The sequence below is a fragment of the Rhinolophus sinicus genome, linkage group LG11, assembly GCF_036562045.2.
Source record: "Rhinolophus sinicus isolate RSC01 linkage group LG11, ASM3656204v1, whole genome shotgun sequence".
Classification (NCBI taxonomy): Eukaryota; Metazoa; Chordata; class Mammalia; order Chiroptera; family Rhinolophidae; genus Rhinolophus; species Rhinolophus sinicus.
Window position 1 is genome coordinate 45342380 of NC_133760.1, and position 13162 is coordinate 45355541.

General features: G+C 39.6%; 1 protein-coding gene and 1 pseudogene across 4 annotated transcripts in view; both read right to left on the minus strand.

Moving 5' to 3' along the window:
* Window positions 1-13162, minus strand: part of TENT4B (terminal nucleotidyltransferase 4B) — a 47463-nt gene that overhangs the window by 31495 nt on the left and 2806 nt on the right. The window lies entirely within an intron of this gene.
* On the minus strand, window positions 5849-10449 carry LOC109447698 (proteasome subunit beta type-4; annotated as a pseudogene).

Consider the following 13162-nt stretch of genomic DNA (forward strand, 5'->3'; position numbering starts at 1 on the left):
GCTACATTTGTAAACTATGGAAATACAGGGAAAGATCGTGCCAAATGTAAACTAGAGCAAGCATTGAGACCTTTCATGTTGATGACAATTGTTTTTAAGAATGGATCTTTTACAATGACGTAAATAAGAGTCGATAGACTAATACACAGTTGATACCTTATAATGAAGAGCTTTGAAACGGCATGTCTGTCGTTATTTTACAGTCAAGTTGATCAAACATACAAGAAAAATTATTAAATATACAACTCCAAGTTTGTAACACTAGTATGAAAGGCAAGCACCAAAGAAAATGCAGAACACATGAAATTCTCCTGGTGTTTCTTGCTGTTTTGACACAATTATCCTGACAACCATAATGTTAATCCTCTTCACATCACTAACCTAAGTCAGCCTTTTTTATAAATGTGTCCAAGTCGGCACCCAGCACTGGGCACTGGGCAAACACACACTCAGGGTCTGCAGAGCAAACCGAAATCACTCCTCACATTCCTGACAAAACAAAAAACTGACACGTGCTCTGCCACTCTGTGTTTTCACTAAATATGTGGAAGTCCAGCAAATTCTCCTGAGTCCCCTCCGCAACTCCATCACCTCTGCACAGCCCGCAGGACAATTTAGCGTTTAACTACCCCCCCACCCCCCCACCCCCGCCCCAGCAATCACAGCACATGCGCACACGGAGGCAAGAGCAAGAATGCTCCCTGCAGCTCTGGAACAGAAAACCCTGGAAACAAACTTTGTGTTCGTCAATGGGAAAATGGCTTAAAATACAGTTGAATTTTATATAGCACTTAAACTGACATGAAAAAATTTCCAAGATATATTAAGTGGAAAAAAGCGAAAGTTCCAGTCTACCCAGTAGGAAAAGTTCTGGGAGGATCCACGACACACTGAAAACCATCACTACCTCCCAGGAAGGAGCCCAGCTAGGAGGGTGGTCACGTGAGACCCCTGACTTCTCTGTAACGCTTTTAAGTTTTTAGAATGAGAATAAATTCATGCCTTATTTACATAACAAATATTTAAGAAAATTGCATGTGACTTATACAATATTCCATTAAGGAAATTTGAATTCACATGAACGCAGGAGTAACTGACAAAGGGCATGGAAGGCACACTGTCTTCACATTTAAATGCACAAACACACTTCCCTCTGTACCTCTCCAACATATAAATACTCTTCCTTGCCTAAAAACAAATCCAGACCCCCGTCACCAGCCCGAAAAGGAAAAAAAGCACTTTTAGGACAAGACAAAAAGATGTTAAAATCTTATACTAATTTCAAATACCTTAATAAACATTTTTACTTTTCATCCAACAAGCAATAGTGTTACAAGCCTGAGCCAAACTTCACTTCATTAAAATGATGTCTGGTTTTAATTGATACAGGGAAGTTGGTGGGGAGGCAAAGCTTTTCCACCTGGACCGGAACAGCAGAGGGCCTCCAGTACCTCATCTCCCTCTGAGTAGCAGGCCCTTATAGCACTGGGGTCTGAGGGTTCTGAGCTCCCCAGGGAATTTTGACAATCAGCAAGGTTTGGGAGCCCATGCTTTAAACGATCCTTTTAAGCAGTGCTTCTCAACTTGTGCTGCATCTGATTATTATTTTTTAAAATGTATGTGAGAGCCACCACCCCCTACTGACCTATTAAATCAGAAACTCTGAGTAGTGGGCACCTGTCATCAGCATTTTTTTTTTAACTTCCTCAGATGGAAAAACCCTGCTTCGAAGTAACCAGTTTAAGAGTCACCCTTATCAAGCTCACTGCACAGGCTGTAGGAAACAGCGGCACGCCAGGGGAGGAAGTGAACACCAAGCCCCGGGTTTATTTGAAATCACAGGTTTAGGCTGATAGGACCAGACTCTTGGTAACTGACATCTGTCAGTGGTAAGAAGCCCTGGTTTCAGGTAAAGATGAAGTCACTGCACTAGCTGTGCAATTTTTAGGTAAAGTCTTTTAACCTCTCTGGGGTTCGAATTATCAATTTTTTAAAAAAGAATTGGAATAAATGACCTCTCAAGGTCCTTTGATCTCAAACCCCACAATGGTTCTACCGTGTGGCTACAAATCGAACAAGTCCATAAGCAGAGGGTCCTTGAATAAACAAACACCTTCTGCAAGTGTGAGCGTCATCACGTATACAATTCTCTGCTGATCTACATAAAAAGCTCATTCCTCATCACACCACAGGAAACCTAACTGAACATAGTTATATTCTAGCCGATCAGTCACAAATGAAACTTAAGTCGTATAAGTGCCCAAATAGATACAAACATTTAGAGTAAAAGGAAAATTTTAAATAACTCATATTAACCTTTTTCTTGTCAACATCCTGATTTTTAAACCTGTTTTTCTATTTTTTAAAAATTGTGGTAAAATATACATTTTATGTTTAAAATTTACCATTTTAACCATTTTTAAGTGTACAGTATTATGGCATTAAGTGTGTCCACACTGTTGTGTAACCTTCCCCACTATCCATCTACAGAACTTTTTTTAAACCACTTGTTGACGTATGATTGACATGTAAAATATTTAGTATTTAATGTATACAACTTGGTAAGTTTGGGGACAAATATGAGTACACACTTGAGAAACCATCACCACCATCAAGGCCAGAAACACATCCATTGCCTCCCAAAGTTTCCTCCTGCACCCTTCATTTTTTATGTGCATGGTAAGAATACATAACCTAAAATCGACCCTCTTAGCAAATTTTAAGTATACAATACAGTATTATTAGTTATAGGTACTATGCTGCGTATAGATCTGCAGAACTTATTTATACTGCACAATTAAAACTTTGATCCAGAACTTCTTAATCTTCCCCAAATGAAACTCTGTACCCATCAAACACTAACTCCCCATTCTCTTCTCCCTGAACCCTTGGCAACCACGGTTCCACTTTCTGTCTCTATGAAACTGACTACTCTCTAGGTACTCATAGAAGTAGAATCATTCAATACCTGTCCATGGTGACTGGCTTTAAACTTTGCATGTCCTCAAGTTCCATTCATGTCATAGCACGTGTCAGAATTTCCTTCCTTTATGAGGCTGAATAATATTTCATCGTGTGTACATACTATTTGTGTTTATCTACTCATCCATCGATGAACACTTGGGTTACTTCATCCTGACTGTTTTAACTGTATGTTTTTCTGAAGTCATAAACAATAAAGATGAGAGAACTTTACATCATCAGGATTTCTTTACAAGAAAAACAACATAAGCAGACCACAATCTGGGCCAGAAAATATACCTTAACAAATTTAAAAGAATAAAAATCATGCAAAGTATGCTCTCCGACCACAATAAAATCAAACTAGACATTAGTAACAAAAAGATGGCTGGAAAAATCTCAAAATACAGTATTTGGAGATTATATACATAATACTTGGAGATTAAATAAAACATTGGTCAAAGAAGAAGTCTCAAGACATCTTCCTAACTAAATAAAAATGAAACTATAACTTATCAAAACTTGTGGGATACAAATAAGCCAGACGGAGAAAGACAAACACCATATGACTCACTTATATGTGGAATCTAAAGAACAGAATATACAAACAAACAAAAAAGAAATAGACTCAGAGATATAGGAGAAAAGAAAAACTGAGGGTTCCTACTGTGTTTCCCCGAAAATAAGACCTAGCCAGACAATCGGCTCTCATGCGTCTTTTGGAGCAAACAATGTAAGACCCAGTCTTATTTTACTATAAGGCCGGGTGTAATGTAATGTAATGTAATGTAATGTAATGTAATGTAATGTAATACTGGGTCTTATATTAATTTTTACTCCAAAGGACGCATTAGGGCCGATTATCTGGCTAGGTCTTATTTTTGGGGAAACACGGTAGGTGGGAGGGGGTGGGGATGGGAGGAGAAGGTAAAGGGATTTGAAAGTACAAATTAGTAATCACAATATAGCAACGGGGATATGAAATACAGTTTGGGGAATATAATCAATAATGTTGTAAAGATTTTGTAGGGGGTCAGATGGGCACTTGTTTTATTAGGGAGACCACTTCACGGACAGTGTAGATGCCTGATCACTGCACTGTACACCTGAAGCAGAATAATATGGAATGTCAAGTGTAATGAAATATATGTGTGTGTATATATATACATATATATGGTCACGGGATGTGGAGCACAGCATAGGGAATAGAATCAGTAGAATTGTAACAGCTGTATACGATGTCAGAGGGGTAAATTGGGGAGGGGAGTTATAACTTTGTGAGGGTGTAGATGTGTAATTATTATAGTTTTCTACACTTGAAACTACAAAAAACAACAACAACAAAACAAAAAAACAACTTGTGGGATACAAGGAAAGCAATGAATGCTTAGAGGAAAATGTATAGCACTGAATGCAAATATTAGAGAGATCTGAAAATCAGATCTAAGTTTCTACTTAGGAAACTAAAAATAGATGAGCAAATTAAATTCAAAGTAAGGACAAGAAAATAAATAATTAAAATTAGTGAAAATCAGTGAAAAGAAATCAATAGAGAAAAATCAATGAAAAGAAATCAACAGAGAAAAATCAATGAAACCAAAAGCTGATTCTTTGAAAAAAACCAATAAAAGTGATACACCTCTACCCAGATTAACCAAGGGAAAAAAGGAGATACAAATTACTAATATAAGAAATAAAAGAAGGGCCATTACTACTGGGCATATGGACATTAAGAGGATAATAAAGGAATATTATGAATGACTCTATGCCCACAAATTTGATAACCTAGGCGAAATAGACCAATTCCTTGAAATAGACAATTTTCCAGAATTTACACAAAAAGAAAAGCGCAATCTGAATAGGCCTATACCTATTTAGGAAACTGAATCAATAACTATTATAATAACCTTCTAAAACAGAAAGCACCAATCCCAGATTGGTTCCCTGGTGAAATCTACCAAAGGTTTAAGGAAGAAATTATCTCAATGTCTACAATCTCTTCAGAAAACGGGAGCAGAGGAAATATTTTGTAACTCATTCTATGAAGCCAGCACTTTCCTAATCCCCAAACCAGACAAAGGCATTACAAGAAAAAAACTACTGACCAGTATCTCTCATAAACACAAATGTAAACCTGCTGAGCAAAATATTAGCACACTGAATCCAACAATGTACAAAAGGAATTCTACACTGTGACCAAGTGGGATTTATTCGAGGTATGCAAGAGGTCAACATTCAAAAATAAATTTATGTAATCAACAGGCTCAAGAACAAAATTCTATGATCATATCAACAGAAACAGAAAAAGCACTTGAAAAAACTCTAACACCCAATCAAAAGCTCTCAGCAAACTGAAATGGGAGTTCCTCAACTTGACAAAGAACATATACAAAAATCCTACAGTGAACATCATGCTTAATGACGAGAAAGGAGATGTTTTACCACTAATTAAGAACAATGCAAGATGTCTGCTCTCACCATTCCTATTCACCATCATATTGGAAATTCTAGCTAATGCATTAATACAAGAAAAGGAAATGAAAAGGGTACAGATTGGGAAGGAAATAAAACTGCCTTTCTTTGCTAATAATATGATTATCTATGTAGAAAATCCCAAAGAAACAACAACAAAAAATTCCTGGAACTAATAAGCCATTGTAGCAAGGTTGTAGGATACACAACATTAATAAACAAAAGTCAACTGCTTTCTCATACACCAGCAAGAATCAATTGGAATTTGAAATTTAAAATGCAAGACCATTTGCATTAGCATCAAAAAAAAAAAAAAAGGAAATACTTAAGTATAAATCTAACAATGTTTTCAGATTCCACATGTAAGTGAGATCCAACGGCATCTGTCCTAGTCTGACTCACTTTACTTAGCATTATGCCCTCAAGATCTATCCATGTTGCCACAAATGGCAGGATTTCATTCTTTTTTATGGATGAATACTATTCCATTGTGCGTGTGTGTGCGCGCGAGCGTGCACACTCACTGTTCCAGAAAAATGTATACACATTTTAAGAAAAAAACTGTATTAAAATTACGCTGATGGAAACCACTTTGAGCATCTCTTGTAATTGCAGAAGTCAAACGTGACTTGTATTCATCTTGTTATTGGTATATATTGAGTATTACAATTTTAATAGTTTTTTCCTTTCTTAAAATGTGTATACATTTTTTTTGGCATCCACTACTGTATATAATGCTGCAATGAACATGGGGGTGCAGGTATCTTTTTGAGTTAGTGTTTTCATTTACTTCAGACAAATATATGTATGTAAAAATGTGCGCGCGCGCACACACACACACACACACACACACATGCATATATGCTTTTTTTGGGAAGTCTACCTTTGAACCAGCCGAGTTCAAAGCTGGAAGAAGGGTACAACTTCAGTTCTAGATAATCCACATGTATTTCATTTAAAGGCACTGATCATGTGGGCAATATCCCCGTTGGTTTCTGCAGACAGCGGTCTCTATTTCAATACCTTTTTGGGTTATAGTGGCGATTTGAAACCGTTATGAGAATGCACATCTCGAAATAGTACAGCCCTCACATGCAGCGTTCCACCAGCTCTGGGGCCTCCATCTGGCTCAGCCCTGGCTCCTTCTCCAGAATGTCTTGCAGCAAAGGCTGAGCCAAGTATGCACCAAAACCAGTGGCCAGTGAAGGGGCCTCATAGGCTACCCCAAGCATGCCCACACAACCCAGAAAGCTCTCTCCATCAGAACAGCCTCTGCTGACCATGGTGGTCCACGCAGGGTTCAGCTTGGAGCGGTGGCTGTACATGGCGCTGGTCAGCCATGGGTGAATAGCTCTAGGGCTATAGTCGTGCCCATCTCCCAACAACTCCTCATCAATCACCATCTGGCTGAGAACTTGCTTCAAACATTGGAAATCAGCGTAGTCTCCAGAAGCACCCAGCTGTTGTTGACTCGCATAGTGGGAGAGACGTTGGGGAAACACGCCAAGGAGCCGTAGGAGCCCAGCACATCTGCTGCCATCACCACTCCACCGTCAAACTTCATGCCCAGGACTGAGGTCCTGGTCACCAAGGGATTCCATGGGCACAGAATTGTACCCCCATAGAGCATGGATGCCGGGTCCAAGAAGGAACTGGGAGTGGGTGGAATGCGGTAAAACTGCTGGAGGGCAAGGTGGTGGGGGGACAGGGACGGGGGGGGGGGGGGGCGACCCCACCCAGAGTCCAGAAAGTGACTCCCAAAACACTTCCACTTAGTCACGGCAGCAGAAGAAATCTACACCACGTTTTCTTGATCATTCATCCCTTGATGGACACTTGGGTTGTTTTCATATCTTGGCTATTGAAATGAACATGGGGGTGCAGGTATCTTTTTGAGTTAGTGTTTTCATTTACTTCAGACAAATACCCTGTAGTGGAACTGCTAAATCATATGATAGTTCTACTTTGAATTTTTTGAGGAATCTCCATATTGTTTTCCATAGTGGCTCAGCCAATTTACAGTCAGTTCCACCAGCATGCTCAAGAATTCCGTTTTCTCCACGTCCCCGCCAACACTGGTTACAGCCTGTCCTTTTGATAAGAGCCATTCTAACAGGTGTGAGGTGATTTTTTTTTAAAAAATTCTTTAACTTGGAAAAAACATTTTTAAGTATACCCACAGTAGGAGTCCGTACTGATAAAAAGAACAAAGGAAATTATATATATACATATACACACACACACATATATACACACGCACACATTAAAAAGTCTAAAACTATTTAGAGTAGCTATATCCTGGTAGTAGTACTAGAGGGGCTATATTTTTCTTCCTTTGGTTTAGCTATATTTTCTAGATTTTGACAATTAGCATTCATTAGTCGTATGTAAAATACGAGTATATGTTGATTTTAAAAACCAGTATTCTAAGGAAGAGTGGTATTGACACCTCATACAAAGAAGAAAATAAAGAGTGAATAACGTCAGGGAATAAAGACACCAAAATTTCAAACCTCATCAAAGACCTAACACTTTATTAAATCCAAATGACTAGAAATTAACTTGTAAAACTCTACAACCACTATCCTAATGGATTCATATTCCTGTTTTGGCAAAAATTTACAATACTTTAATGGTCCTAAAAAGTTACGTTATTTCGATAAAATTAAAACAGTGACTACAAGGAGCTAGTAAGGGAAGAATAAGAGATCAGGTCCCATTCTCAGGTCAGAAAATGATTCCAATGAAACACAGTTCATTCTAGAATAGATTTGCAGATAAAAATATTTATTCTACAGTCTGAAAGCATTGTTCGGATGTAAAAATACTGTAAAATAACTTCACTACCACCACCAAACAACATTAACCACAGGCTTACTCCCCCAAACAGAGCCAACAGAAAAGAAAGTTTATTCACAACACACGATAGGGCAGGACTTGAACTTTTGAAAGCCACTTTGCAGTTATCGTTTTGTATCTTTTTAGAAAATGAAAATAAGGTTCCACTTCATACTAGTTTCTAAGAAAAAGACATGTAATGGAAATACTGCAAATTACTTCAAAGATAAAACAAAAAGTTAGAATGATACTGCTAAGAATAAAAACAAAGTAAAACTTGAAAATTAAGGCCCTTTTAAGTCATAATTTTACACACACTACACAAATGAGTGTATATAAAGCTGGTGAAATCTGAATAAGGCTATGGATTGTAATAATGTCAATTTCCTGGTTTTGATATTAAACTATAGTTATGTAAGATATTATCATTGCACCAAACTAGGTGAAGGGAACACGGGATCTCACTGTACTATTTTTTGCAAATTTCTGTGAATCTGAATTACAAAAGAAAAAGAAAAAAAATTAGATGGGGCTATGCATGAGTAGGTTAATATAACAAAAAGGAAAGGTTTAACAAAGCATTTGGAACATGATAAAAAGGCCACCATGAGCACTTTGATTTTATTGAGCAATTTGAAAACAGGTTTCTACACACTGTTCAAACTACTTCAGCGGAAAGCAAGGTTTGCACTAGAATTCCTGAGTTTAGGTACCTGATACTTACATGACACCTTATGCACACGGCAAGATTTTTTTTTCATACTTTAAATGGTTCAAGCAAATATGGAGCCAATGCACAACATAAACGGCTTCACGTGGAGTTTTTCCCCAAAATCTTTAACTCAAATTTCCATATGGCCCTAAGCCCTGAGCATACCAAAGTCTCTTATGTCATCCATAACTTACCGAGTGGAAATAAATGTATCACCTGCTGTTTGGGTCCAAATTAACGAAAAGTCTAGCATAAGGCCATCCTCACCTTCAATAAACATTAACTTAGAAAAAAATAATTCTGGGTCATTTAAAAAATGGCAAAGTGAATTTGCAGCCTTTGTAGGGGTTCTGAGCCCCTAGTGAATATTCTGAGGGGTAGAAAGAACATTCTACTGACGGTCCTCTGAATCTCTCAAGCTGGACCCTAATTCTTCAGATAAGCATCCTCTGTGGCCTACAACCCTTGCAAAATTACTCCATACCTATGCGTGCTAAGTGATTAATATACACAGTACGGTCTCGAGTGCCGTGGGTGTGATCCTGAAATAGTTTCCTCCACTAAATGTTACTCTAATGGATTCAACAGACGGGAGAATAGTAAGCTGAGTGAAATCATACACCAGCTTGCTTTTCTATTTTCCATACGAAAAAAAAAAGGCTTAAATTTGCTCAGCTTCAGCAGGTAAAATAGTATCAAACCCAACCATCTGAGCAATCCAGTTATCAGCAAGGGTGCCCCTGAATTTTCTTCCCATGGACCCTTGTGCACTCTTAACACTAGGATGCATCGTAGGGGTTTCATGGAGGAAGCTGTGATGTAAGGCCATGCAGCACAGTACGGCCAGGATTGTGCTAACACACCAACCCCCAGCCTTAGACTTTTCTTATCCCTTCGCATCCTTCCTTTCCTGCAATATACTAAACCTTCTGTGTGAATCCAGGTAGACTCCAAAACGCTCTATTCACTCACTGTTTCAACAGCTAAAAACTTAATGGAAGTTGAAAAAGATTCCACACTGAAATGCCAAGGATTCTGACAGTGGTCACCAGTGACAGTGGTCACAACTCCCAGATTGTGGACAGAAGCTGAGTTGTGGCCTGAAAGCAACTTAGTTGAACACGGTATAGATTTGGGGCAATTCTCAAATACGATTTATACTGTTAGTATAGAATCTACACTGCAGAAACATTAATGTCTTCTTGAAAGCACATTTCAGTACCCAACGCTGCCAAATTCAATAACCTGAAGGTTCTAGTTCACTAAAGAATGACTGTGGCTACCTTGCAAATGCACAAAAATCATTCCAAGAGCAAGCACGTAGAATTAGGCCTCTACATTCTCTCATTCCATGTTACAGCGCTGATCGCTTTGGAGCCCAGCACTAACAGCAACCCCACCGGTCACACTGTGTAGAAATCGGCAGAAAAGGCCACAATGCCAGTGCTGAAGAATAGCGCCAGCATCTTGGGCTTCCTGTGACAGAGGGCACACTGTACAGACGGAAGGACACTGGCCCACTGCAGTGAACACAACTACATCTGAGCCCCCACATTGCAGTTCCCTGCTGGACAGTTCCACGTAATCCTCACCGTACCTTCTGCTCCAAACCAACAGTCCCAATCCTCGTTTCAACAATAATACCAAGGTTTCCCCTGTCACTCAAGGTCAGGCTGTAGGGTGGTAACTAAGTCCATGACACGAATCCCAATCCTCGCCATCCTTCCTTTGAAGTGCCACTCACATTCATTCTTCTGTCCCATCGCCACCACCCCAGTTCAAGAAATTATTCCTTAAACCCAAGAGTCCCCATGGGGTCTTCTTGATGTCCCACAGTCAAATGTGTACTCCAAAACATTATTTTAAACAAGTCATCCAAGCCTTGAAAAAAATATCTCCAGATCTGGCAGCGTGACCAACGCAAACCTTTCCTCATGAGCTTGGACAAGCACCAAGCACCTTTCACAAGAAGCCTCTGGGGCTCCAACCATCCAACCAAGGACTCTGAATCTCCGTAAGTTTCTTGTGTTTGCTACTTTTGTCATCACTTATTTCGCCATGGTGATCAACAATGAAACCTTTGCAAAGAAGGGGGCTTATGGCTCGTTCTCAAGGACACCCAGAAGGAGCTCCAAGCAGACTGCTTCCTACACCACAGCGAGCCTTGGAGGGAAACAAATCCCAGGAAAACGAGTAAGTGTAAAAGCAACTTTTAAAGAAACAGAAAGCGGGCTGGCCCAGTGGCTCAGCAGTTAGAGCTCCATGCTCCTAACTGCAAAGGCTGCCGGTTCGATTCCCACCTGGGCCAGTGGGCTCTCAACCACACGCTGAGCTGCGCCCTCCACAACTAAGACTAAAAGGACAACAACTTGACTTGGAAAAAAAGTCCTGGAAGTACACACTGTTCCCCCAATAAAGTCCTGTTCCCCTTCCCCAATAAAAAAAAAAAAAAGAAACAGAAAGCAAACAAACTCCCTGGGCCTGTGGGTACAGGGAGGAGGCTGTAATGGTGAGCCCTGGCGAGTTTAATTTTGAAACAGGGCTATGAAGACTTCAGGATGAAATCCGAATATCTTCCTCTACATTTAAGAAATTCCTGTTAACTAGTGATCTAGCAGGTGAGAAGAAACATACCCATCAAAGGAAAAGTAAACATAAGCAAACTCTACCAAGAGCATGAAGCACGTACTTCAAGAGTTCAGAGGAACCAAAAACATCAAGAACTGGGGCAGTGGAGACGTCAGGATTTTGAACTGTGCGGTGGCGTGTTCAGGCAGTAAGTCCATCAGTTTGGCTGCAGCCGACAACACTGAGAGATACAAGACGTGAGAGAGTGCATCCAACTGTGCCACTGTCCTAGTCCACTGTTGATGTGCGTCTCTCGCCTTTCCCTACCTGGACTCTCAGTTCAGGGGCCGGGACCACCACAATTTGTTAACCTATTAGCTACGTGTCAGTCACATGCCCAGCACTTAGAATGTTGGTAACAGCTTTACTATATATTTCATCTCAGAATAGTGTAACAGCCTCTGAATTCAGATTTTTTAAATATTTGTATTAAAAACAGCAAAACTTAAAAAAGAATAGCAAAACTTACGTAAGAGTCAAGAAATAAGGATCCTTAAATCAAAACAAGAATTTTTAAGCACCCAGACACTCTTACAAAAACTCTCTTAGGAACCGCTTAACAAAATAAAAAAATTTTTAATTGCTGACATGCTCTAGAGGAAGAGACAAAAGAAAGGAAAGTCTGACAAATTGATAAGCAGTTTTAACACAGGTTTACAATCAGTTTTTAAACAGTAATCCCTCTGGGAAATAGAAATCCCTCTCCTTAATCCCTTTGAGGGCAATGCAACATTTGAATCAGGAACAAGACTATCTTGCTTCTATATAAGTTCAAATGTGACCCTTTTACAGTGTCCTCGACAACAAATAGCAAGTAGAGCACAGGGCAGTTTCTAATCTATCAGAAAGAGAGGCGGCCAGCATTTTGGATTTATAATGTATTTTTGCCAGACGCAGAAGCTTCGGTAAAACGAAATTAGGGAACTTCAAGGTTTGAGTTGACAGTGATTACTTAACTGGAGCTTATTCCTGTGAAATGAAACTAACTCCCAGAACCCCTCAATATCAATTTGCTGGTCACTACGCCACAGGTTTAAGCCTCATCTTGGAAATACTAACAGGATGGAACCATGAGCCCTTTATTAAATCGTGATGACCATGGAGAGCGCCCTTGAAGCTGAGCAACAGAGGACTCAACCCTACAAGGTTCACCTCCAGAGAGTGAGGCAGGTTTGACACGAACCCCAGTGCCAGTCCTAAAACGCTTGACTGCATTATCCATAAAAGGTGGGAGCTGCAATAGTAGCATATAGCACACACCAGCCCACTAGAAGCAGACGGAACCCACCAACTCATTTTACCCAGACCTTCAAAAAGGTCCAGAATTGTCTTTGCTTGCCAAAGCAGGCAGATCTGAATGAGTGAATCTAAGAAAAGGTTTCACAGAGGATCACACATAGTCATTTCATTTGCCTGCTGTAGCCCCATCGTAAAACAGGGTCTGAAAAATGAAAAGCATTTTGAAAGCTCATTCTCCATACTCAGAGTAAACACATACACACACAAACAAAAACATGCCCCCCCCAAAAAAAAAACACCAAAAAAAACAAA